The sequence below is a fragment of the Aotus nancymaae genome, unplaced genomic scaffold (genome assembly GCF_030222135.1).
Source record: "Aotus nancymaae isolate 86718 unplaced genomic scaffold, 86718_ANA_hifiasm-v0.15.2.pri h1tg000014l, whole genome shotgun sequence".
Classification (NCBI taxonomy): domain Eukaryota; kingdom Metazoa; phylum Chordata; class Mammalia; order Primates; family Aotidae; genus Aotus; species Aotus nancymaae.
In genome coordinates this window covers 18,741,432-18,765,827 of record NW_026988425.1, presented here as the reverse complement: position 1 = coordinate 18,765,827, position 24,396 = coordinate 18,741,432, and positions in this window count along the sequence as shown.

Below are 24,396 nucleotides of genomic sequence, written 5' to 3'. Positions count from 1 at the left end.
ACCATATTTCAAAATACCTAATTATATCAGCACAAGCTTTTTAAAAATAAAATACATAATTTTTGATCTTTTAAATAATGATTTCCCTAACCATCAACAATTATGGTGCTAGATATTTTAAAAGCAAACCTTTCATATTATTTGAAATATTTCAGAATTTATAGTTTCTATTTCTATTTGCAATTATGACAGTGTAAAAACAGACGAGCTCATAACTCTTGCATAAACATGAAATTAAAAGTATATATAACTGCATTTAATTGAATTTCATATGCTTAATCTTAACTGAAAACAGATGCAAAATTTAAATTTGCTACATGAATCACTTTATGTTATTTTTCCTCTATGTCATTTAGCATGTGTGTTTCTCAAAGTAAACGGCTTGGTGGCAACTAATGAAACACTGTAATTATGTATAAAGTTTACATCTTCAGATTCTCCTTTCATACTACAGTTTTCTTGATTTTATTTTTTTTCCTGTTAATCATATTGGTGATAGTGGTGATGATGAAAATGCCCACGGTGATTCTGCACACATTCCAGTGTACCAGCAGCACAATAAAATATATGCATGAGCTTTTATGTCTTGCCAAAACAGCCATACTAGAGATTGTTTAGCACCATGAAAAGAAAATAATGGAAGACACAGTGGAGAAGAGGTGGAGCAAGATGATGGAATAAAAAAAAAACAACAATTCTCCTCTCCACAGGAACACCAAGTTCAACATCTACACACACACACACACACACACACACACACACACACACACACACATCTTCATAAGAATCAATAATAAAGTGAGCACTCACAGTACCTGGTTTTGACTTTATATTGTTGAAAGAGGTACTGATGAGGGGAGAAAAGACAGCCTTCAACTGTCGATGCTACCCCTTCCCCAGCATCCCACAGTGGCCTCATGCTGCAGAGAAATCTGTGTACTTGGGAGAAGGAGAGTTCAGCAATTTTAAGACTTTGCATTGAATTCAGGGGTTCCATGTCATGGTGGAAAGCAAGCTGAACTCAGCTGATATCTGCCCACAGAGAGAGCATTCAGACCAGCCCCAGACAGAGGAGAATTGCCCATCTCAGTGGTCAGAACTTGAGTTCCAGTAGGACTTGAAAATGTGAACTGAAGTACTCTGGGGCTGTAAATAAACTAGAAGGGCAGTCTAATCCACAAGGACTGCAAGTCCTAGAGCTGAACTGGGCTCAGAGCCAGTGGACTTGGAGGGCATGCAAACTACTGAGACACCAGCCAGGGAGGCTAAGAAAGTGTTTGAACCACCTCTCCCCAACCCCACACAGCTCGTGGCTCCAAAAGAGACTCCATTCTTCCTCTTGAGGAAATGACAGGAAATAATAAAGAGGATTTTTGTCTTTCATCTTGGATGTTTATTCAGCCACAGTAGCACAGGGCATCAGTCAGAGTTGTAAGGCCCCAATTCCATGTGCCAGTTCCTTGATGACAATTCTAGATACACTGTAGGCCAGAAGGAAACCCTCTACCTTGGAGGGAAGTACCCAGTCCTAGCAAAATCCATTACTTGCTGACTAAAAAACCCTTGGGACCTGAATAACCAGCAGTGATACTGAGGTAGTACAACATGGGCCTTGGGTGACAATCTGAGATGGCTTCAGGTGAGACCCAGCACATTCCCACTTGTGATGGCTGTGGTAAGACTCCTCTTTCAGAAAACCAGAGTGACAAGTAAAGTGGACTTCATCTTGAACCTTAGATACCAGCTTGGCCACAGTGGAGTAGAGTACCAAGCAGGCTCTTGAAGTCTCTGATTACAGGCCTTGGCTATGGGATGGCATTTCTGGACCTTCCCTGGACCAGAAGAGAACACACTGCCCTGAAGGTGAGTCCCAGGCCTGGCAGCATTCACCACAAGCTGACTGAAGAGCCTTTGGGCCTTAAGTGAACATCAGTGGTAGCCTGGCAGTACTCCCTATGGGCCTCTGGTGGTGCTGGCCATGTGGTGAGGCTCCTTTGCCTGTGGAAAGGGGAGGGAAGAGTAGGAAAGACTGTGTCTCATGGTTCGAGGGCCAGCTTAGTCACAGTGGAATGAAACACCAGCTAGATTTCTAAGGTTGTTGGCTCCATTCCCTAGCTCTTAGAAGGCATCTCTGGACCTGCGTGGGACCAGGGGGAACTCACTGCCCTGAAAGAAAAGACTTAAGGCTGCTGGCTTTGCTTCCTACTGATAGTAGAGACCTAAAGGCTTGAAAAAACGTAGGCAGTAGCCAGGTAATGGCTACAGCAGACCTTGGGAGAGATCCAGTGTTGTGCTGGCTTCAAGTCTGACCCAATGCAGTTTTAGGGGTGGTGGCCACAGAAGTACTTGTGTCACTCAATCCCCAGCACCAGGTGGCTCATCACAGAGAGAGAAAGTCTACTTGTTTGGGAGAAAGTAAGGAAAGAAAATGAGATTATGTTTCTGGTAATCTGGCAAATTTTTCCAGATCATATCTAAGACTCAAGGTGGTACCTCTAAGAGTCTTCAAGAACTGCAGCATTACTGGATTTGGGGTGCCCTGTTACTGTAGACATGTCTAGATTACAACACCCAAGTCTTTTTTAATAGTTGGAAAGCATTCCCAAGAAGTGTGAGTACAAACAATCCCCGACAGAGAAGACTACAAATAAGTGCCCGAGCACCAACAATCATCAACTGGCATCAAGACCATTAAGGAAAACATGTTCTAATCAAAGAAATTAAATAAAGCACCAAGGACCAATCTTGGAGAAACAGAGATCTGTAATTTTTTAGACAGAGAATTCAATATAGCTGTATTGAGGAAACTCAAAGAGTCAAGATAACATGAAGAAGGAATCCACAATTCTATTTGATAAATTTAACAAAAAGATTAAAATAATTTTTAAAAATTAAGCAGAAATTCTGGAGTTGAAAAATACAACTTACATATTAAATAACTCATAATAGTCTCTTAATAGCAGAATTGATCAGAAAAAAATGGAACTGAAAGTCATTATGTTAAGTGAAATAAGCAAGGCACAGAAAGACAAACTTCATATGTTCTCATTTATTTGTGGGAGCTAAAAATTAAAACAATTGAAATCATGGAGACATAGAGTAGAAAGATGATTGATTGCCAGAGGCTGGGAAGGCTAGCAGTGGGTTGGAGGGAAGTGGAGATAGCTAATAGGTATAAAAAATAATTAGAAAGAATGAATAACACCTACTATTTGCTAGCACAACAGGGCGACTATAGTCAAAAAATGAAAACTGTACATTTTAAAACAACTAAAAGAGTACAATTGAATTGTCTGTAGCACAAAGAATAAACACTTGAGGTGACAGATACCAATTTACCATGATGTGAATAGTACACAAGGCATGCCTGTATCAAAACACCTCATGGTGGTGCGTGTCTGTAGTCCCAGCTACTCGGGAGGCTGAGTCAGGAGAATTGCTTGAACCCAGGAGGCGGAGGTTGTGGTGAGCCGAGATTGCGCCATTGCACTCCAGCCTGGGTAACAAGAGTGAAACTCTGTCTCAAAAAAAAAAAAAAAAAAAAAAAACACCTCATCAAATCCACAAATGTATACACCTACTATGTACCTCTGAAAATGAAAAATTAGAAAAAAATAATTAAAAAAATAACAATGGGGGAAAGAATGCCTGGAAAGGCACAGCTTTTTGTGGAGATAAAAAGACACTAATATACATGTACTGAAACTCTAAAAAGATTCCCCTATTTCTTATTCATAAATTTTGCTAGTGTGAATCAATTAAAAACTCGTTATTTATTTTTTAAAAACTATTTAAACTTCCCTTATTTGATTCCATGTAATTGTGGACATGATGCTTTCTGGTATGCATGTGTATTTTGTCAGAAGAGTTACCAACATTTAAAAAATATTTCAAAATCAGAGGGAAACAAATCTGAAGTTGCTAAGGTATCCTATATTACGTTATTCAAATGTGATGCTTATTTTTTCAAGTATTTTCAAAGGACTCATAATAATTTCTTTTTTTTTTTTTGAGATGCAGTCTCGCTCTGTCACACAGGCTGGAGTGCAGTGGCATGATCCTGGCTCACTGCAACCTCGGTCTCCCAGGTTCAAGCAATTCTCCTGTCTCAGCCTTTCGAGTAGCTGGGACTACAGGCACAAGCCACCATTCCCGGCTAGTTTTTGTATTTTTAGTAGAGATGGGGTTTCACCATATTAGTCAGGCTGGTTTCGAACTCCTGACCTCAAATGATCCCCCCATGTCAGCATCCCAAAGTGCTGGGATTACAGGCATGAGCCACTGTGCCCAGCATCACAATGATTTCTTATTAGATTGATATGTTTCCATGTGACTCTCAGGAGACCCAGTGAGATGTTACAAAGATCAAACCATCTTTGGAAATAATGTTACTCCAACAATGAAAGGCGGACACCAATAATAAAAATCAGTTGAGTTATTTAGTGTTTTGCTTACTTCATTCAGTTTCATGTCCTTTCTTCACTTGCCTTTCTCTGCATCTTTCTCATTGGGAGCAAATTAAACCATTGTTTTGTGACAAGCATTCCTCCAAGGCACTGATGGCAGCTTTTGAAAACAATTTCAGACTGCAAAACCTCTTACCAACCTCAAATCACATGGCCCTTGACAATTTTCTTCTACATTAAATATTTCAGTGCCCAGCAATGAACAAAGGAATTTGTATACTGAATAGGTTATAAACAAACACAATTTTAAGTTTACATACATAACTTCAAAGTGGGATGGGGAAGTGTGCATAAAACAGTGCTTTGACCTCATCAGTTGTGACACTTAAGTTCATGGTCCTTATACTGTAAGACCTTCCTTCTGAGAATAACAATTCCTTCTGCAGTCCTTCACTATCAATCGTAGACATTACCCACCACATTAGGAAAAGAAAAAGGAAAACTTTCTACACTCTGTTGTGAAAACCTGTCCTTTTCCTACAAATACTGAAATTCGTTTGCCAAGAATTATTTATCGACAACATATATCTACATTAAAATTATACTTAAGAAATACAAATTCAGTGCAAGTATAAACTTGAACAGAACTTTGCGGCTCTTGGCTTCTGTGTGTATACAAGAGATCTGTGCATTAATTGGCTAATTTTCAGCACATAGATGAAAACCTATGAAAATGAAACCAGCATGGAAGCTTCTGATATTATAGAAGGTCATTAAAGATTCAGTAGACATTTTGAGAATCGCTACCCAAAGTGTGTTCTACAGACCAGCAGCTTTGACAGGACCTGGTAGCTTGTTTGAAATGCAAACTGTCAGGCAACTATCCAGGACTACTGAATCAGGATATACAGTTGGACAAGATCCCCCCAATGTTTCTTCCTAAGAAGAAAATTCAAAATAAAAATTCAAAACTCAGATTAAGAGGATGGACCAGATGTGTTGCCCCAGAGAGAACAAGTAGTTATTTGTAGGAAATGCGAGCCTTTTGATATAAAGCTCAGAGAGTATATATGGATCAGGAGGTTAATTTATTTCAGGGAGCAGAAGCATACAAATGATAAGAGGTGCATGTGATTTAGAGAACTCTTAATTACTTGGGTAGTAAATATTTTGAAACAAAAATTTATAAATAACAAAAATTGAGTATAATTAATGCAATATTTCATTTTAGATTTAACACATTTTGAAAAATAAATATTGCATTTGAAGTCAACTATTCAAGTAAAATATCAGGCCAGTCAACTAGAGAAAAGCTAAGAAAAGAGAGAAAAAGTCAGAAATAAACAAATAAGCACATACAAGTAGATCTAAAATGATACTTTTTTTCCAATTATAGGCTATCATCAAATGTATTTCCTGAATTAACCAATGCCCCTTTTACTGCTACTATCTGTTGGACTCCCATCATTGTCCACATGGATTATTCCATTAGCCTGTTAGGTATTCTCCCAACTCTCTGTCTTACCTTCACTGCACCACTTCTCTCCATGGAGGCCAGAGTGATTAAAAAAAAATTGAATCAGGTATGACACTTTCCCATTTAACACTCTCTGATAGTGCTTTAATCACGTTCATTAACAGTAATAATAGCTAATAATTCTTATTACATTTAACATTACTGTCAATGACAGGTAATGTGTCTATAACGTTTACCATGTGTCATGCAGAGTTTTAAGTAGGTGTTAACTAATAAATACTTGCAAGTACTCTTTCTCCAAATATGATGGTTAATCTCAGGAGTACACAAGAAAAAAATGGCAGTGCTGTTCATTTAACAGCCTGACACTGGTAATACATGACAGAGCTAGAATTAAACCAAAGAAATTTAACACAAAGAGTAATTAAACTTGTGTTACTATAAAGGAATATCTGAAGTTGAGTAATTTGTAAAGAAAAGCGGTTTGTTTTGACTCACCGTTCTGCAGATGGAAAAGCAGCATAGTGCCAGTGCCTGAATTTGGTGAGGGCCTCAGGAAGCCTACATTTACGGAAGGAGGCAAAGGGGAATCAGATGTGCCACATGTCTTCTAAACATGTCTTGCGAACTAACAGAGAACTCACTCACTACTACAAATCCAGCACCAAGCCATTTACAAAGGATCTGCCCCCAGGACCCAGAAACTTCCCACTAGGCCCCCACCTCCAAAATGCAAGGCTCTATTATGGGTTCGAACTTGAGACCGTGCCAACAAACAACACGAGGCGGTGTGGAGCAATGCGCTGTTTTAGTGAGCACCGGGGTGCAGACCGGCTGAGGCCCAAAAGGGCGTCAGCCCTAAGTGAGGACAAGGCAGGGGTTTTATAGTCTCCTACAAACAGGACGTGTACCAGTCTGATTTAACTGCTACGTGGTAGACGCGCTCTCTGGCTCCCGCGCTCGCTCTCTCTGGCTCCCGCGCTCGCTCTCTCTGGCTCCCGCGCTCGCTCTCTCTCGGGCTCCCGCGCTCGCTCTCTCTCGGGCTCCCGCGCTTTTCTCTCGCTCTCTCTTCTTCAGGGGCAACGTATCTTCCGGCCAGCTCTCTTCCGGCTTCCGCTATTCAGCTGAGGCACGCTGCAAGTGGCGTTCCGTCTTCGGACTGGGCCTGGAAAGGCAGAAATTATTCATCTTCCTAAACTTTCAGGCCTCGGGGAGAATCTTTCACAAAAAAGCGGGGGAAGACATTTCAACATAACATTTAGAGGAAACAGGTATTCAAAATATATCACCCTTCTGTATACGTTTTTATTTATGCCGATAGGGACTTTTATGACCTCTCACTGACAACTCCCACCTAGGGTCTTAGCCTTCTCTGCTTAATTAACTTTGGTCAGTACAACTGAGCCTTATTTCTCTTCATGGAACATGACAGACAAACATGTACTTACCTCCCGCTTCAGGTAAGTTGTTTCCGAGGTATTTTCAGAGCTTGTTTACTTGCTGGTCGCCTCTTCAGAGAAGCTCTTTGTCCACCTAGTTTAAAAGAGCATCCCTTATAAATCACTATATTTTCATCATGCTTTATTTTTTATTAGAGTACTGATCAGTATGCATGCAATATTAAAATGTTAAGTCTTTACTGGTATAATATATGTTTCTATAATAAAATTAGTCTCTAAAGGATGGGAACAAAGAAAGATGTTGTATGAGCTGTAGGAGTAGCCCCGCGAAACTCATGCACTTTCAGCCGAACATTTCCGGTTTGAGGAAATAGGGAACTTGAATTCTCAGGTTACACTGACAGCGAAATAACTGATGCGGAACCTGATATTTATAAGCAGTGGTTAGAAAATGATGGCCTGGATTAAATCTTCAATTTGTCTCAAATCTTTTTATTGTCTAACTTAATACATGGTGCTCGAGTCTCATCATATAAATACAGATACTCATTTTTGACACTATGGCATTCAACAAGCATAAGTTTATTAAAGATTAATTGCATTGTGGAATCAGAAAACATGTTAACACAATTTTCAGAAAATAATTTAATGTCTTGCATTTTTAATGGATCTTTAATCTGTACCTAATTTTGTATTATAAGGTTCTTGGTTATTTGGAAGTAACCAAATAGCTCAATTCACTGAGCTATACAAGTCTTCTAAATGTTGATGTATTTCAGTAAATAATATTTTTTAAACTAAAAATTATTCTCTCCACTGATTTGATCAGCAAATCCTTCAAGTTTGAAAGGTGTCAAGCACACGATGGCAAATATAAGTTTTGTAAAACTCTAATTTTTTAACTTGAAAACTCAAATTTTATCATTGACTACAAGCACTTGTTTTCCTACAGGTGACATGTTCACTTCATCTGTTTTCAAGAAACTGTAACCAAATGCAGAAATCCAACATAGTTTATCTGTCAGTCATTCTTTCAAATAAAAAGAGGGTTCCACTTTTTTTAAAGTGGCTATTTTAATTTGTTGTCCAAAAAAAATCACAGAAGCATTTTCTCTTTGAGAGACTGTTGTACTTTGGTATGCAGCAAAGTGCCTTATGAATACATTTCATTTCATCACTCAGTGTACTAAAAATGTATCCAAATGTTGAGGGGTTTGCTGCTTTTTTTTTCTGCTACCTAAAAGAAATGCCTAATTGAAACTGGTGGCTGCTTCTTTCTCCTCCTACCCCTCCTCCTCTCGATTTTAATTTTTTTTCCAGCAAATGCGAAGACAGTATCAGCCCTGTGATTTGTATTAAGGCACTAGTAGTTTCGCCTACAATTTCTTTTATACCATTAGTCCAAATATCAATACAATAAAAAAGACCAAAAATAAGTCTTAGCATTATTTTGAAGGTAATTTTACACACAAGCTACCTGATCATTATTAGAGTTTCACAAGTATCTATGGACAACACTTTGAAGACTACAACTCTACACTAGTCAAGTGAGAAGCAACTCCTTGTACACAAAATCTGTGACTACTCTCGCAGTACTCAACTGTAGTTCACTGAGATTGCATTTTAGGGACTTTTAATAACGATGTTCAAATAAGTATGTAGAATGAAATTAATCAAATAATACAAGTTTTAAAGTCTTGGAGAAAAACAAAAATTAACAATTATCTAGAGCCCAAGGAACACAATATCTGAAGCAATGGTTAAACGCCAATATCTATCAAGTAAGCTGAAATATATAGCATTGGCACTCTTTCTTGGGAGTGTCACAGGTTGATAGTTACTGTGAATAATTTCACTTTGAGTCAAGAACAATCTTCTTAAGGGAAGTTTTTCTAATACAGAAAACAAAGTAAACTGAAATAATTAAGTGACATTTTTCTTCCAAAAATGGAAAACAATATATTGGTCCATAACTGAATACTGACTTTCATAAAACCCGTAGGATAGTAGGATGTTATTTTTTTTGTTATAATGACTAAATGTAGTGAAGTTATGTAAATTAAAATTATGTTAATGAAGGCTGACGACACTTGCTATAAAATATTTTTCATTAAATTATCATTATTCTCTATAAACTTCAGTTCAACTAATTGTTTTCCTTTTGATTGCACTTCTAAGTTGTGCATTAATCAGTTTCCTATTAAATCCAGAGTACACATTACAGATATAGAGATTGTTGACAACAGAAAATTTAGTTTTAGATTAGATATATTTAAATAGATAAAGTGTGTATGTGTTGGCTTGTATTCAAAATAGTAACATCACCTTTTGCTCACATTCAATAAAATATGATCTCTGAATAATTAGTTTTCCCTCTTCATTAACATTAGTTTTTAATTGTGCAGGCAGCAAAATACACCATTCTTTTTAATAAGGATTTTCTTTGGGGCCGGGCGCGGTGGCTCACACCTGTAATCCCAGCACTTTGGGAGGCCGAGGCGGGTGGATCACGAGGTTAAGAGATCGAGACCATCCTGGTTGACATGGTGAAACCCCGTCTCTACTAAAAATACAAAAAATTAGCTGGGCATGCTGGCGCGTGCCTGTAATCCCAGCTACTCAGGAGGCTCAGGCAGGAGAATTGCCTGAACCCAGGAGGCAGAGGTTGCGGTGAGCCGAGATCATGCCATTGCACTGCAGCCTGGGTAACAAGAGCGAAACTCCGTCAAAAAAAAAAAAAAAAAAAAAAATGGATTTTCTTTAAGATAACCAAACTTCAGCATTGACCATGACCTCACAATCTGACTAAATGAAACAGTTACTATTTACAGTGTATCTTTTAGACAACTTCTATGTGTCTACAAACATAAGTATATCCGTAAAAACATAGAACTTAGATTTGATTTCATTTTGTAAATATTGAAACTACACATATTATTATTAGAACATCATCAACACTGAACAACTTGCTTTGGAAATATATTCACATTGTTACACACACACATACATACATATAGAAAATTAATAATTTTGGTCACTTTTTTGCAACTGCATTGTATTCCATAGTATGACAGATGATTTAGTTACTGTCTTATTAAGGTTGCTTCAAATGTATCTTTATTATCATTATCACTGTCATTGTGTGCTTTATATTTTGTTGAAGATTGAAGACTTATTTTTCTCTTGAAGATTCCATGAAGCAAAGGTACTGGAAGGCAGATATGTAGGGAATATACCCTTAAAGGTTTTATTTATTTATTTATTTTTATTTTATTTTTGGTGGGGTGGGGACAAGGCCTCACCCTGTGGCCCAGGCTGGAGTACAGGGGTGCAATCTCTGCTCGCTGCAACCTCCACTTCCAGGGTTCGAGAAATTCTTGTGCCTCAGCCTCCCAAGTAACTGGGACCACAGACATGCACTGCCATGCCCAGCTAATTTTTGTAGTCTAGGTTTCACCATGTTGGCCAGGCTGGTGTCGAAATCGTGCCTCAAGTGATCAGCCCGCCTTTGTCTCCCAAAGTGTTGAGATCACAGGCGTGAGCCACTGTGCACATGTGACCTACACTTAAAATTTTGATAAATTATGTTGATTATCTCACAAATATGTAACTTTTCTATATGCTTAGTAATATATGATGTTATCCCACATTTAAACCTATTATTTTAATTTAAAACAGATGCTACATAACAATACCATTTTAACATTTCATTGTTACTTGCCCAATTTATTGATTGAAAATATTCTGTTTACTGTGCCATTAACTCTTCACGTACATGGAGATCAGGGTTGCTGTTAAGAGAAACCCACAACTTGGAAAGAGAAGTGATTGGTCAAATTGTACAGTGGAGTATGTCACCAAGAGAGATGAGCTGAAGGAAATACACTACAGCACTAGGGTCAAAGGGCATAACTGCTACTATGAAATATTTCAAACTATATTTTGCAACATACCTTCAACATTCAAAATCCTGAGCAGTTTCATCAGATTGACTGAACATGTGCCTTAGCTTTAAGTACACAGAAAAATAAAGGATCTGGTTTCTGTGTAGTGAAACCCTCTCACCAAATACTTGCTATCACCAATAGCTTATTATTGCAATGTAGGAAGCGGGTTAGACATTGGCTATCTGTAAAAGATAACAGATTACTCACTTGTTTTTACACTTTACTGTCCGCATTTATGTATAATGTTGTAGTTTTCAAAACCCATGCCATATAGCTTATAATTTTAATTTTAATAAAATAACTCCAGTTTATCTTTAAACATCAAATTGTACATAAACCAAAGTTATTATTAAAACATGTGATCTTCATTTTTCTGTTCATAATATCATACACGTCGAATAAGTATGGATGCTTTCACGACAAACAAACTGATAACACAGCATTTTGCCTTTTCTCTTGGAAATCTCCAAAGTTTTTAAGACTATGGTGAATAAAACAGAAACTCCACTGTGAGAAATGTAGAAAAAATACTCTAATTCATTCAAGTTGTCGAAAGCTATTTGCGTTTTTGTAATAGTCATGCAAAAGAGAAGGAGAGCAGCCTTGAAGAAATTTCAGTGTTGTGAGTCCAATGTCAGAAAGGAAGAACAAGAGTAACATTACTGATTCTACCCCATTGATTAAGTGTATAAATAGAAGACAAGCCTATGTTGAGATCCACAGACAAAAGCTACAGAAAATTTTCTTGTCTTTGAGGCAATTGAAAAGAAGAAAGTTTGCATTGCGAAACCTAAATAGATCAAAACCAAACCACTCTGGCATTATGTCTTCCCTAGAAATTCCTTACAAATAATTGAACTAGTAAAACCCAAATTATTCTGTAAGAGCAAACAGTTCTAGAAAACATCTTTTGCCAAGGAGCAGATTGAAGTGTTGAACGAATACTTCACATAGGAGGATGAAACTAAATTTATCTTTTGGTGCAGACCAGCAAAAATGCAAGAATATATCCTACCAGATGTTTAATAGAGATCTCAAAAGTAATCTTGCTAAAACAGAATACCTGATTCTGTTTGTTTTTAAAGATGCTTTTCCCCATTCTTCTCACAATTGCCATTGATACTGTATTTTGATAAAATAATAATTCCTAGTGTCACTCTTGAGCCATTCTTATTCTTTAGCAAGCTCCAAGAACTCTAGCTCTGTAAATTATTTAAAATTCTAAAAAATGTAGAGATTCATAATTGTCAGCAAAATATTATGCATATTGAACATTATGTTTGAAAGATGTATGTATTTTTAAATAGGATTTTCACTAGAGAGTCATTTTTTAGCACAAAGAATTTAAGGGTTCTGTACTTAACATCAAAATATATTTTGTGGGCCAGGCATGGTGGCTCATGCCTGTAATCCCAGCACTTTGGGAGGCCGAGACAGGTGGATCATATGAGGTCAGGAGTTCAAGACCAGACTGGCCCACATGGTGAAACCCCATTGTTACCAAACAAACAAACAAACAAACAAAATAGACATAGTGGAGGGCACCTGTAATCCCAACTATTCAGGAGGCTGAAGCAAGTGAATTGCTTGAACCTGGGAGGAGGAGGTTTCAGTAAGCCAAGATGACACCATTACAGTCCAGACTGGGTGACAGCGAGGTTTCATCTCAAGAAATTATCTATCTATCTGTCTGTCTATCTATCTGTCTGTCTATCTATCTATCTATCTATCTATCTATCTATCTATCTATCATCTTATCTAGTGGAAGTAAGATATCCTGGCACTGCTGAAAAAATGATATATAAATAAACACAGTATGTATAATTAGACATTAAGCCCAGAGAACTTCTCCAGTATTTTGTGCACTTTTGGACCTGGCAAAAATTGGAAATATATCATTTCATTGTGGATGTGCACATAAACTTTCATTTTGAAACACAACCAGAATCAATCAGGGAAGAATACTGTATTCTGGGCCTGGACAGCATCATAGCTTATATTTTCCTGAATTTGAAGAAATATGTAAAGGTTATTTGTTCTCAAGAGCATAAGGAAATAAAATTAGCTGCATTCATTTTAAGGCATTGGTGCATTTATTGCTTAATAGCCAATATTAAGACTAATCCAAGAATACTCAAAAAACCTAATTAAAAAAAAAAAGAAAATTACTTTATGTATTTAGCACCAAAAGATGTAGTACTTTTTGAGTACAAATACACATTGAATACAAGTAAATAGAAGTTTGTTTTCTATATAATTGGGTAGCATTAAACCATTTTGCCATTTAGATTGTGGTGGTAGGTTTATCAGAGACATGTACACACATATCTCATTTGAATAATCATTCTCTTTCATATTAAATGGCATGATATCTCTAATATGGCTATTAACTTGAAGCAATTCAATTAAATAAGTTAAAAAGCACAGAAAGTCTATAGAAAATTAGCAAAAGTATATTATTATTATTTTGAGGCAGAGTCTCACTCTGTTGCCCAGGCTGGAGTGCAGTGGCACTATCTCTGCTCACTGCAACCTCCGCCTCCCGGGTTCAAGCGATTCTTGTGCCTCAGCCTCCCAAATAGCTGTGACCACAGGTGTTCACCATCACGACTGGCTTTTTTTTTTTTGTATTTCTAGTAGAGACGGGGTTTCGCCCTGTTGCCTAGGCTGGTCTCTAACTCCTGAGCTCAGGCAGTCCACCTACCTCAGCCTCCCAAAGTTCTAGGATTATAGGCATGTGCCACTGCACCTGGCCAGAAGCATATTTTTAATAATTGTCACATGTTTTGTTCTTCTACAGCTAGTGAAAAATGCATATTTCTGTGATGTAAGTAATTATTTTGCCATGAAATATTGTATTTCTCAAGAACGTGTTGAGCACAATGAAAAGAGAATTTAAAAATATTCTGGAATATTCATTATTTGTAGAGGAATATCAGTTGTATATTGCATGAATCAGAATAAAAAAGCAGCATTTTCCAGACTATACTGAGTAATCGAACAGCCTCCACAACTTATTAAATTGAATTCAGTACAAAATGAAGAATGATAATCAGCAATTCTAGAAACATTTGCTATCAGAAAAATAGTTAATATAGTGCTATTAAAAATAGTTCACATAGTGAAAAGATACCCTAAGAAAATATTTATCTTCTTTCCCTGAATTTGAAAACTGATTCTCTTCCATGTTACTGGATCAAAGTATGCTGCAAATTTGAGTCTCAAATTTTACTCTTGTTCTGAATCTCCTGAATCACTTCACAAAAGACTGGTTTCCTGAAGATCAATCCTAAGTAACGTTGCCAGAGAAAATACAAGATGCTCAGTTAAATTTAAATTTTAGATAAAAGCAAAATAATATTCCAAAATAAAAGAATCATAAAGTCTTCCTGAAAGATACTAACATAGTATTTATTGTTCTTCTGAAAAATAACTTTAACTCGGTGTCCTGTATTTTTACTTGTTAAATCTGGCAATCTTAATTTTAAGAGAGTGCTTATAATTGATCAGTATTTGTATGGATATTTTCTTGTGGATATAATACAATCTCTACTACATTCCTAATTAGAATAGTTCATGTTTTTAATGTGTAGCTCTTTTTCCAAGTTGCTTTCTCAGATTCAGCCATTGAAGGAAGAAGATGTTTTGTTCCTTTTGTAACTCTGCAGATGTGCTAAAGAATGTTTAAAAATCAGAAATAAGAGAGACAGACTATCCTCACAAAATAAATGTGTTTGGCCTGTGAGATTATTGGTTCCCCTAAGTTGTCAGAGATATTCTGAAACCATCTGTCATGAAATGGGGACTAAGAAATGGTATTTCAGAGAAAAAAATATTTATCAAAATAAGCCTTATATTTAAATTGTATTTGAAGAAAACTAGGTAGAGAGGAAATAAAGCTTTTAAATTTCCATATATGTCTAAAACAAGTATCTAATATTTTACTTCCTATCCAGAGTTTTCTACTAGTTTATTTATTCACTCATTGATTAACATTTATGAAGCAGCTGCTGTATTTCAGATGGGAATAAAAGAAAAACATTATTGAAGATTCAGTTCCCAAGGTTAATTTTTTCTTTGGCACAGTGAGTTTGGGATCCTGGGATTCTATTTTGCTTTCACGTATTGTAAATTCTTTCTCCTCTTATTTGAGATACAAATATTGGGGAAAAAATGTTTTTCTGACAGTTTTACAGCACAGGGATCTCTTTCACAAGAATCTGAGAGCCATTGCTTTGAAATGTTACCATCAAAAATACCCACATCTCTCAGTTTCTATGAGAGGGTGGAAGTCTATCTTCCTGGGCACCTTGCTCTGAGTTATAAAGACACCTGCTATCATGAAGATAAGAAAAAGTTTTCTTCTCCTTTGGGTAAAGCCAATACACATCGTCTATGATCTTTCAAACCCCATCTCTTAAAAATACTCCAGCTTCTTGTTTCATGGAGGTTGAGCTCAAACTGAGTTCTAGCCTCTCAGCCCTCTTATAGGAGCCTTATGCAGAGAGTTCTTTCACTGTTTAACTTTGTCTTCTTCAACTTTTACTTTGATAGTTGATTCAAAAGAGTCCCAGAACATGATATAAACAAATAGCACACCAGTAAGAAATAAGACATAATATAAGTGAATGTCTCATAAGTCAGAATGTGAAAATAAGAAATTCTTCTACCATACCTGGAAAGAAAGAGATTTAAAGTAGCTGAAAATAATTTGAAAAAAAAAATATTCAATTATGTTGTGGTTAAAAATATAGAAAGTTGCTGGTGCTGCACTTTCATTGGAACCTGGGTAGAAAGATGTTTCATTGAGTATCTGTGTCACCATGGAGTGAAATGGACGTGAACTGTATTTACACAGGTGGCATAAAATAGTTACCCACCCTCACAGACACTTAGTATTACTCTCACAGTGTCTACCTTGTTTGCTTTATCAGAAGAGATATTTTCAAAGGTTCTTTTTCCTCTCAAGTAGTCCAAGTTGGAACCAGAGAGCCAATACTCTGCCAAGGGTTCATCACTGAATGGGGCAAGGAAACCATTCACTCAGCTGTGGCTTGAAAGCCGAAATCTCGGAAAGGAAGGGGAAGCAATATTGCTGAGTCTCAGAAATTACCGATGTCAGCAAAGAATGGAATTGCGCCTAATCTTCAAGGGGGGTGATATGGTTTGGCTTTGTGTCTCCGCCCAAATCTCATGTCAAATTGTAATGCCCGTGTGTTGGAGGAGGGGCTTGGTGGGAGGTTATTGATCATGGAGGTGGATTTCCCCCTGGCTGTTCTTGTCATATTGAGTGAGTTGTCATGAGATCAGGTCGTTTAAAAAAATGTATAGCATTTCACCCTTCTCTTTGTCTCTCATGCAGCCATGTGAAGACGTGTTTGCTTTCCCTTTGGCCTTCTGCCATGATTGTAATTTTCTGAGGCCTTCCAATTCATGCTTCCTTTACAGCCTGTGGAACGGTGAGTCAACTCAACCTCTTTTCTTCATAAATTATCCAGTCTCAGGTAGTTGTTTGCAACAGTGTGAGAACAAACTAACACAGAAAATTGGTACTGGGAGTGGGGCATTTCTATAACAATACCTAAAAAGGTGGAAGTGACTTTGGAAACGGGTAATGGGCAGAGGTTGGAACAGTTTGGAAGGATCAGAAAGAGACAGAAAGATGAGGAGAAGTTTGGAACTTCCTAGAGACTTGTGGAATGGTTTAGACCAAAATGCTCCTAGTGATATGAACAATGAAGTTCAGGCTGAGGTGGTCTCACATGGTGATGAGGAATTTATTGGGAACTAGAGTAAAAATCACTTTTGTTATGCTTTAACAGAGACTAGTGACATTATTCCTTTTCTCTATGGATCTGTTGAAATTTGAACTTGTGAGAGATGATGTAGGGTATCTGGCCAAGAAGTTTCTAAGCAGTAAAACATTCAAGAGAAGGCCTGGTTTCATCTAAATGCCTAGCTCATTTGCATAAACGAAGAAATGACCTGAAACTAGAACTTAATGTTTAAACAGAAGCAGACCATAAAAGTTAGGAATGTTTGCAGCTCCACCTTGTGGTAAAAAAGAAAAACCCATTTTCTGGGGAGGACTTCAAGGCTGCAGAAATTTGCATAAATAAAGAAGAGCTGAAGGTTAATAGCCAAAACAATGGGGAAAATGCTTCTAGGGCATTTCAAAGACCTTCACTACAGCCCTTCCCATCACAGGCTTGGCAGCATAGGAAGGGAAAAACAGTATTGTAGGCCAAGTCCAGAGCCCCAGTGCTCTGTGCAGCTTTGAGACGTGGTTTCCTGTGTCCCAGCTGCTCCAGTTCCAGCCATCGCTACAAGGGGCCAAGGTACAGCTTGGGTTGTTGCTTCAGAGGGTGCAAGCCCCAAGTTATGGTGACTTGCACGTGGTGTTTGGATTGTAGGTGTGCAGAAGGTAAAAGTTGAGGTTTGCAAGCCTCTGCTTAAATTTCAGACGATATATGGAAATGCCTAGATGTCAAGGCAGAAGTCTGTTGCAGAGGCATAAACATGCCTTCCAAGACATGGAGAACCTCTATTAGGATAGTGTGGAGAGAAAATGTGGGTTTGGAGCCCCCATGTAGAATCCCAACTGGGGCACTGCCTAGTGGAGCTGTAGGAAGAAAGCCACCATCCTCCAGACTCCAGAATGGCATATAAACCTACAGCTTGCACCATGCACCTAGAAAAGCCACAGACACTCAGTGCCAGCTCATCCTGCAGAGCCAGAGAGGCCAAGCTACCAAAGGCCTTGGGAGCCCACCCCTTGTATCCATGCGGCTTGAATTTCAGACACGTAGTCAAAGAAGAGTACTTGGGAGCTTTAAGATGTAATGACTACCCTGCTGGTTTTCAGCCTTGCATGGAGCTTGTAGCTCCTTGGTTTTGGCCAATTTCTGCCTTTTGGAGTGGGAGCATTCACCTAGTGCTTATACTAACCCTGTTGTATCTTGGAAGTAACTTACTTGTTTTTGATTTTATAGGCTCATAGGTGGCAGGATTTGCCTTGTCGCACATGACACTTTGGACTTGGACTTTTTTTTTCCCATTTGGTTTTTATTTCTTTTTTAAAAAATTTAATTTGCTTTAAGTTCTGGGGTACATGTGCAGATCATGCAGGATTGTTACATGGGTATACATATGCCGGGGTGGTTTGCTACATCCATCTCCCCATCATCTACATTAGGTATTTCTCCTAATGTTAGCCTTCCCCTATTCCCTCCACCCCCTGCTATTCCTCTCTTAGCTCCCTCACCCCCCAACATACCCCAGTGTGTGATATTCCCCTCCCTGTGTCCATGTGTTCTCATTGTTCAACACCCACTTGTGAGTGAGAACATGTGGTGTTTGGTTTTCTGTTCTTGTGTCAGTTTGCTGAGAATGATGGTTTCCAGATTCATCCATGTCCTTGCAAAGAACATGAACTCATCCTTTTTTATGGCTGAGTAATATTCCATGGTGTATATGTGCTACATTTTCTTTATCCAGTCTATCATTAATGGGCATTTGGGTTGGTTCCACATCTTTGTTATTGTAAAAAGTGCCACAGTGAACATACATGTACATGTGTCCTTATAAAATATAGATTTCTAATCCTTTGGGTATATACCCAGTAATGGAATTGCTGGGTAAAATGGTATTTCTAGATCCTTGAGGAATTGCCACACTGTCTTCCACAATGGTTGAACTAATTAACACTCCCACCAATGATGTAAAAGCGTTTTTATTTCTTCACATCCTCTCCAGCATCTGTGGCCTCCAGATTTTTTAATGATCGCCATTCTAACTGGGGTGTGATGGTATCTCAGTGTGGTTTTGATTTGCATTTCTCTAATGACCAGTGATGATGAGTATTTTTTCATATGTTCGTTGGCCACATAAATGTCCTCTTTTGAAAAGTATCTGTTCATATCTTTTGCCCACTTTTTGATGGGGTTTTTCTTCTTGTAAATTTTTTTTAGTTTTCATAAATTCTGTATATTAGCCCTTTGTCAGATGGGTAGCTTGCAAAAGTTTTTTCCCATTCTGTTGGTTGCCGGTTCACTCTAACGATTGTTTCTTTTACTGTGCAGAAGCTCTTAAGTTTAATTAGATCCCATTTGTCTATTTTGACTTTTGTTGCCATTGCTTTTGGTCTTTTAGTCATAAACTGCTTGCCTATGCCTATGTCCTGAATGGTATTGCCAAGGTTTCCTTCTGGGTTTATATGATGTTAGGTCTTATGCTTAAATCTTTAATCCATCTGGAGTTAACTTTTGTGTAAGGTGTAAGGAAGGGATCCAGTTTCAGCTTTCTGCACATAACTAGCCAGTTTTCCCAACAACATTTATTAAACAGGGAATCCTTTCCTCATGGCATGTTTTTGTCAGGTTTGTCAAAGATCAGATGGTTATAGATGTGTGGCATTACTTCTGAGGTCTCTGTTCTGTTCCACTGACCTGTATCTCTGTTTTGGTACTAGTACCATGCTGTTTTGATTACTGTAACCTTGTAGTATAGTTTGAAGTCAGGTAGCGTGATGCCTCCAGCTTTGTTCTTTTTGCTTAGGATTGTCTTGGCTATACGGGCTCTTTTTTGGTTCCATATTAAGTTTAAGGTGGTGTTTTCCAGTTCTGTGAAGGTCAATGGTAGTTTGATGGGAATAGCATTGAATCTATAAACTACTTTGGGCAGTATGGCTATTTTCACGATATAGATTCTTTCTAACCATGAGCATGGAATGTTTTTCCATCTGTTTGTGTCCTCTCTTATTTCCTTGAGCAGTGGTTTGTAGTTCTCCTTGAAGAGGTCCTTCATGTCCTTTGTTAGTGTTATTACTAGTTATTTTATTCTCTTTGTAGCAATTGTGAATGAGAATTCACTCATGATTTGCTCTCTCTTTGTCTGATATTGGTGTATAGGAATGCTTGTGATTTTTGCACATTGATTTTGTATCCTGAGACTTTGCTGAAGTTGCTTATTGTCTTAAGAAGATTTGGGGCTGAGACGATGGGGTCATAGGGAAGTAGTGAAATAACATCAGTCTATCTCTCTGCTTTCTCTGGACAGAGTACATAATACTTAGACTACTACTACTAATGCTTTAGCAAAATAAGATTGAAGCTCAAGCCCTTCAATTATTGAAATAAGTGGCACTGAAGTTGAATCCCAACTGTTGGTGTTATGCAGGTAAAGAGAGTGTCATAACCACATTTACATTTAATTTTCTAATTATGCCTGAGATCTGGAGAATAGATAGGAGGTTTTCAAAATGGAAGACAAGAAGCCCAGAAGTAAAAGGCCAATTAATAAGATACGTTTGAAATATTTTATGTGGAGAAAGAGAACACTGCTGAAAAAATATAGCAAGATAGGTGAAAATCTGATGTCAATAACTGATAATTATTAGGCTCAATATCTGATTTTATTGAGCTTGGCATATGAATATACGGTTTCCAGGAAAGAGTCAAAATAAGTCAAAAAATGATGTATTGGTTTCCAGTATGAGCAACTCTAGAATCTTCAAGTTCATTTAAGTTGTTTAAGGCTATTGAATGGAAAGTTAATATGGCTTGAGTTTCAGACTATGCTAGAGTTCCTGATAGTCAGTCTTATCAAATTCACTGTGCAGGGTCTCATCAAATTCTTTGCAGGGTGCCACATAATTTCCAAGGTCATTCATGCTTATACAGGCAAGCTACCTGATAACAGACCAGTCAGACATGAGAAAATAAAAACAAGGAAAGAGCTCTATGAAAGGTGCTTTAGAGGCAAGGCGTTGATCCCAAATGAAAAACATTTTCTATATATAAAAGCAAGCACATTGATTCAATGAATTCTCTGGTGAGTAATAAAGTTGTTTAATCACGCTAATTAGGTGCCACTTGATGACATTCATTTCTTATCACCATCGCAAGCACTATCATAAGCAAAATTTTCTACAGCTCATTAATGAATATCTGTGTCATCACATCTTAGGAACTTTATTATTACCTTGTATTATTTAGGTTTAATGATGCCTTGCTCCTACTTAGAAAAGATTATTCAAGAATACATATGCTGACAGCTAAAATGTTTTCAATCAGTTATTAGCATCTCAAAATTTATTTTTTTCTGTTCCAAAAGAACATTTCGATTTACCAAGTAGTAACTTTATAAAATTTTGTTTTTCTTTCTTGAGTTTTCCCCTTGGTCCTACTATTTAAGTATCATTCTATTACTGGTGACTTCTTAATGATGATCATTTAATGTTTATATTATCTATTAGTGGTATAGACAATCTAATATACAGCAGATTCACCTGGAGAAATTTTCAAACATACATGCAGATGCCTTGTTTAATATGGCTAAAAGCATGGCTGGATGACATTTGTGTTTCTTAAAAATTCCAAATATGAGTAACCTTCCATATAATATATGACCTACCATCTTATCTGTCTTGGTTGGTGAATTTAGTTATTCTACAAGTACTCATTTCATGTCTACTGTGTTCTATGTGCTTACGGTATTTCAAAGATCTGCCCTCAGGGAACATACATTCTCAGGATAGATAAAACATATTGGACTAATAGCATAAAATATTGAAAAAATGAGATTCTCTTAAGAAAATCTATGGCATTAAAAAAATGGAAATTCACAAAACATTCACTGGCACAGCCACACATACACGTATGTATATATGGACTTGTCCACAAACGTGTCCACATACACATTCATGTCCCTGTAAACATCCATATTATTTGTAAATCTGTATCTTTATCTCTGTCGGTTTCACCTGTATTGTACCTATATCTACATATAACTGCCAAACCCCCATACTTACTTTCAAAATGCAATTAGTTACATATTGTTAAGATTTTTTTTGGCGTAAATCTTATGCCAAATGATATATAAATACATTATACATGAATAAATATATATTAAATTTATATTTATTATGAATGATGTATTTATACTGCTCTTGATTTGTCAGTTTTAAACATCAATTACTTGCTTCCTGTGATGATAGTTGATGATTAAGCTCATAAGTCACCTCTAACTCTCTGTTCACAGTTGATATAATTCAGTATAAATACAAATATTATATATTAATTTAGCTCAGTGTAGACATATATTGAGTATATATATAATATGCATATATATGAGTATATATACACATCTGCTCAGTATATATACACATATACTAAGCTAAATCAATAAACTATGACTGTGTGAACATTAATGCAGAATCAAATAGTATATCATGATTGCATGTTATTTTTCATAACTTTGCATCTTTTCATAGAGTTCAGTTAATGAAAGTATATTTTTTCTTCTCACAAATTTGTATAACTCTAAATTTTTAACGTGACTTTTATCATTGTTAATGTTCTTTTAAGTTTCTTTTCTCTATCCTCCTTTCTACTGAAAAGAACAAAATATCAGTTTCTCAGGTCTGTGCTGCTGTGTGGCTGGACTTCTGCTCCTAACTTTGACTTTTCTGATTTGTACATATTGTTTTTTGGATTCCATGTTTTTTTTTCCTTTTTACTGTCTGGTTTTACTGGTGTAAAATTATTATGCAAAATTTTAAGAATATGTATATTAGAAGTAAATTTGTGATCTTATTCATGACTGAAAAACCTCTTTATTCTATCATCACATTAGCTTTTTTGAGTTTTGCTGTAATTTAAATTCTAGGTTGAAAATATTTTTAAGGTATTGTACCTTAGTGTTTTGGTATTGAATATTGCTGATAGGAATAGTAACATCCATCTGTTGGAAGACAAATCCTTCTTAGTGTCTCATATATGTATTGCAAATAGAGGTGCTGACCACCCTGGTTCCAAGCTACTTCAAGGATATTTTTAGAGTAAACAGCTATAGAATATAGAAATAATGTCTCCTGCTGGAGCGGTGGATATGCATATTTACTGCCCATTATAAAAGAGTCCTTTTCCCAAAGCAGTCCACTGTGTGTGCAATTATCACATGGTTCCCTTCACCTTACTTTCTAAAAATTAGGGTTTGGTAAACTGTGCAAGACAATGCTCTCACTATGGCTAATACTATTTCTGTAAGTAGTAAAGTCCTTTGTTTCTGACCAAGGAGTCTCATATATTCTACCAGCAATCATAAATGTGTCACAGGTTTGTGTGCTAGCTTGCAAAAGGGGTAAAATTTAAAGATCCTTCAAGATTCTCAACAATATCTTAGATAGCCTCCACTTCTTCCAGCACAAGAATTTGCCAACATCAGGCATAACTTTCCCAGGCCTGATTGAGGAATGTATATGTTACCAAGGCACAATCTCTCATTTCCTCAATAATTATTATGGAACATATAATTTTTGCAAATTATAGGATCCACCACTACCCCTTCATCTCCAAGATAATTATTATATTTTTTACTCTTTAGAATTTCAATTTCTGAAATAGAGATATAAATGTTTCTCAAATGTCCCTTACTTTTTAATACTCTCTCTTGACTTATACAATTATTAGCAAACCAACAAGGCAGTTCATTGGTTTTCTGCCAATTGTCCTTTATTACAAAAATGTTAAATTTTCTATTACAGTGTTTTCTAAGTCTGTCTTAACTATAGTTACTCAATGTTTTTGAAACCATCCTAGGCTACTGAAGTTCTACCTACTTTTGTTCTACTCCATGGTATGGTAGCCATATCTTTTCTTTAAGAATTTCTTTTTGGTTTTGTTGTACTTGTTTGTTTTTGTTTTTGTTTTTTTTTGTTTTGAGATGGTGTCTCACTCTGTTGCCCAGGCTGCAGTGCAATGGCACAATCTCAGCACACTGCAACCTCCACCTCCTGGGTTTAAGCAATTCTAAAGCCTCAGCCTCCCGAGTAGCTGGGATTACAAACATGGACCATCACATCTAACCAATTTTTTATTTTTAGTAAACACATGGTTTTGCCATGTTGGCTGGACTGGTCTCAAACTCCTGACCTCAGGTGATCTGCCGGCCTTGGCTTCCCAAAGTACTGGGATACAGACGTGAGCCACTGCATCCAGCCTTCTTTAAGAATTCTTTAACATTCCAGACAAGTTCTGCACTGTGGATGGTACATGTTTTATACCACAAAATTCAGTGTGTAACCTATGTGATTCTTAAAATGTTTTTATGCTTCCACTTACTGTCTACTTTAAGTACTAATGTACCTCATTCATTTGAATTATACT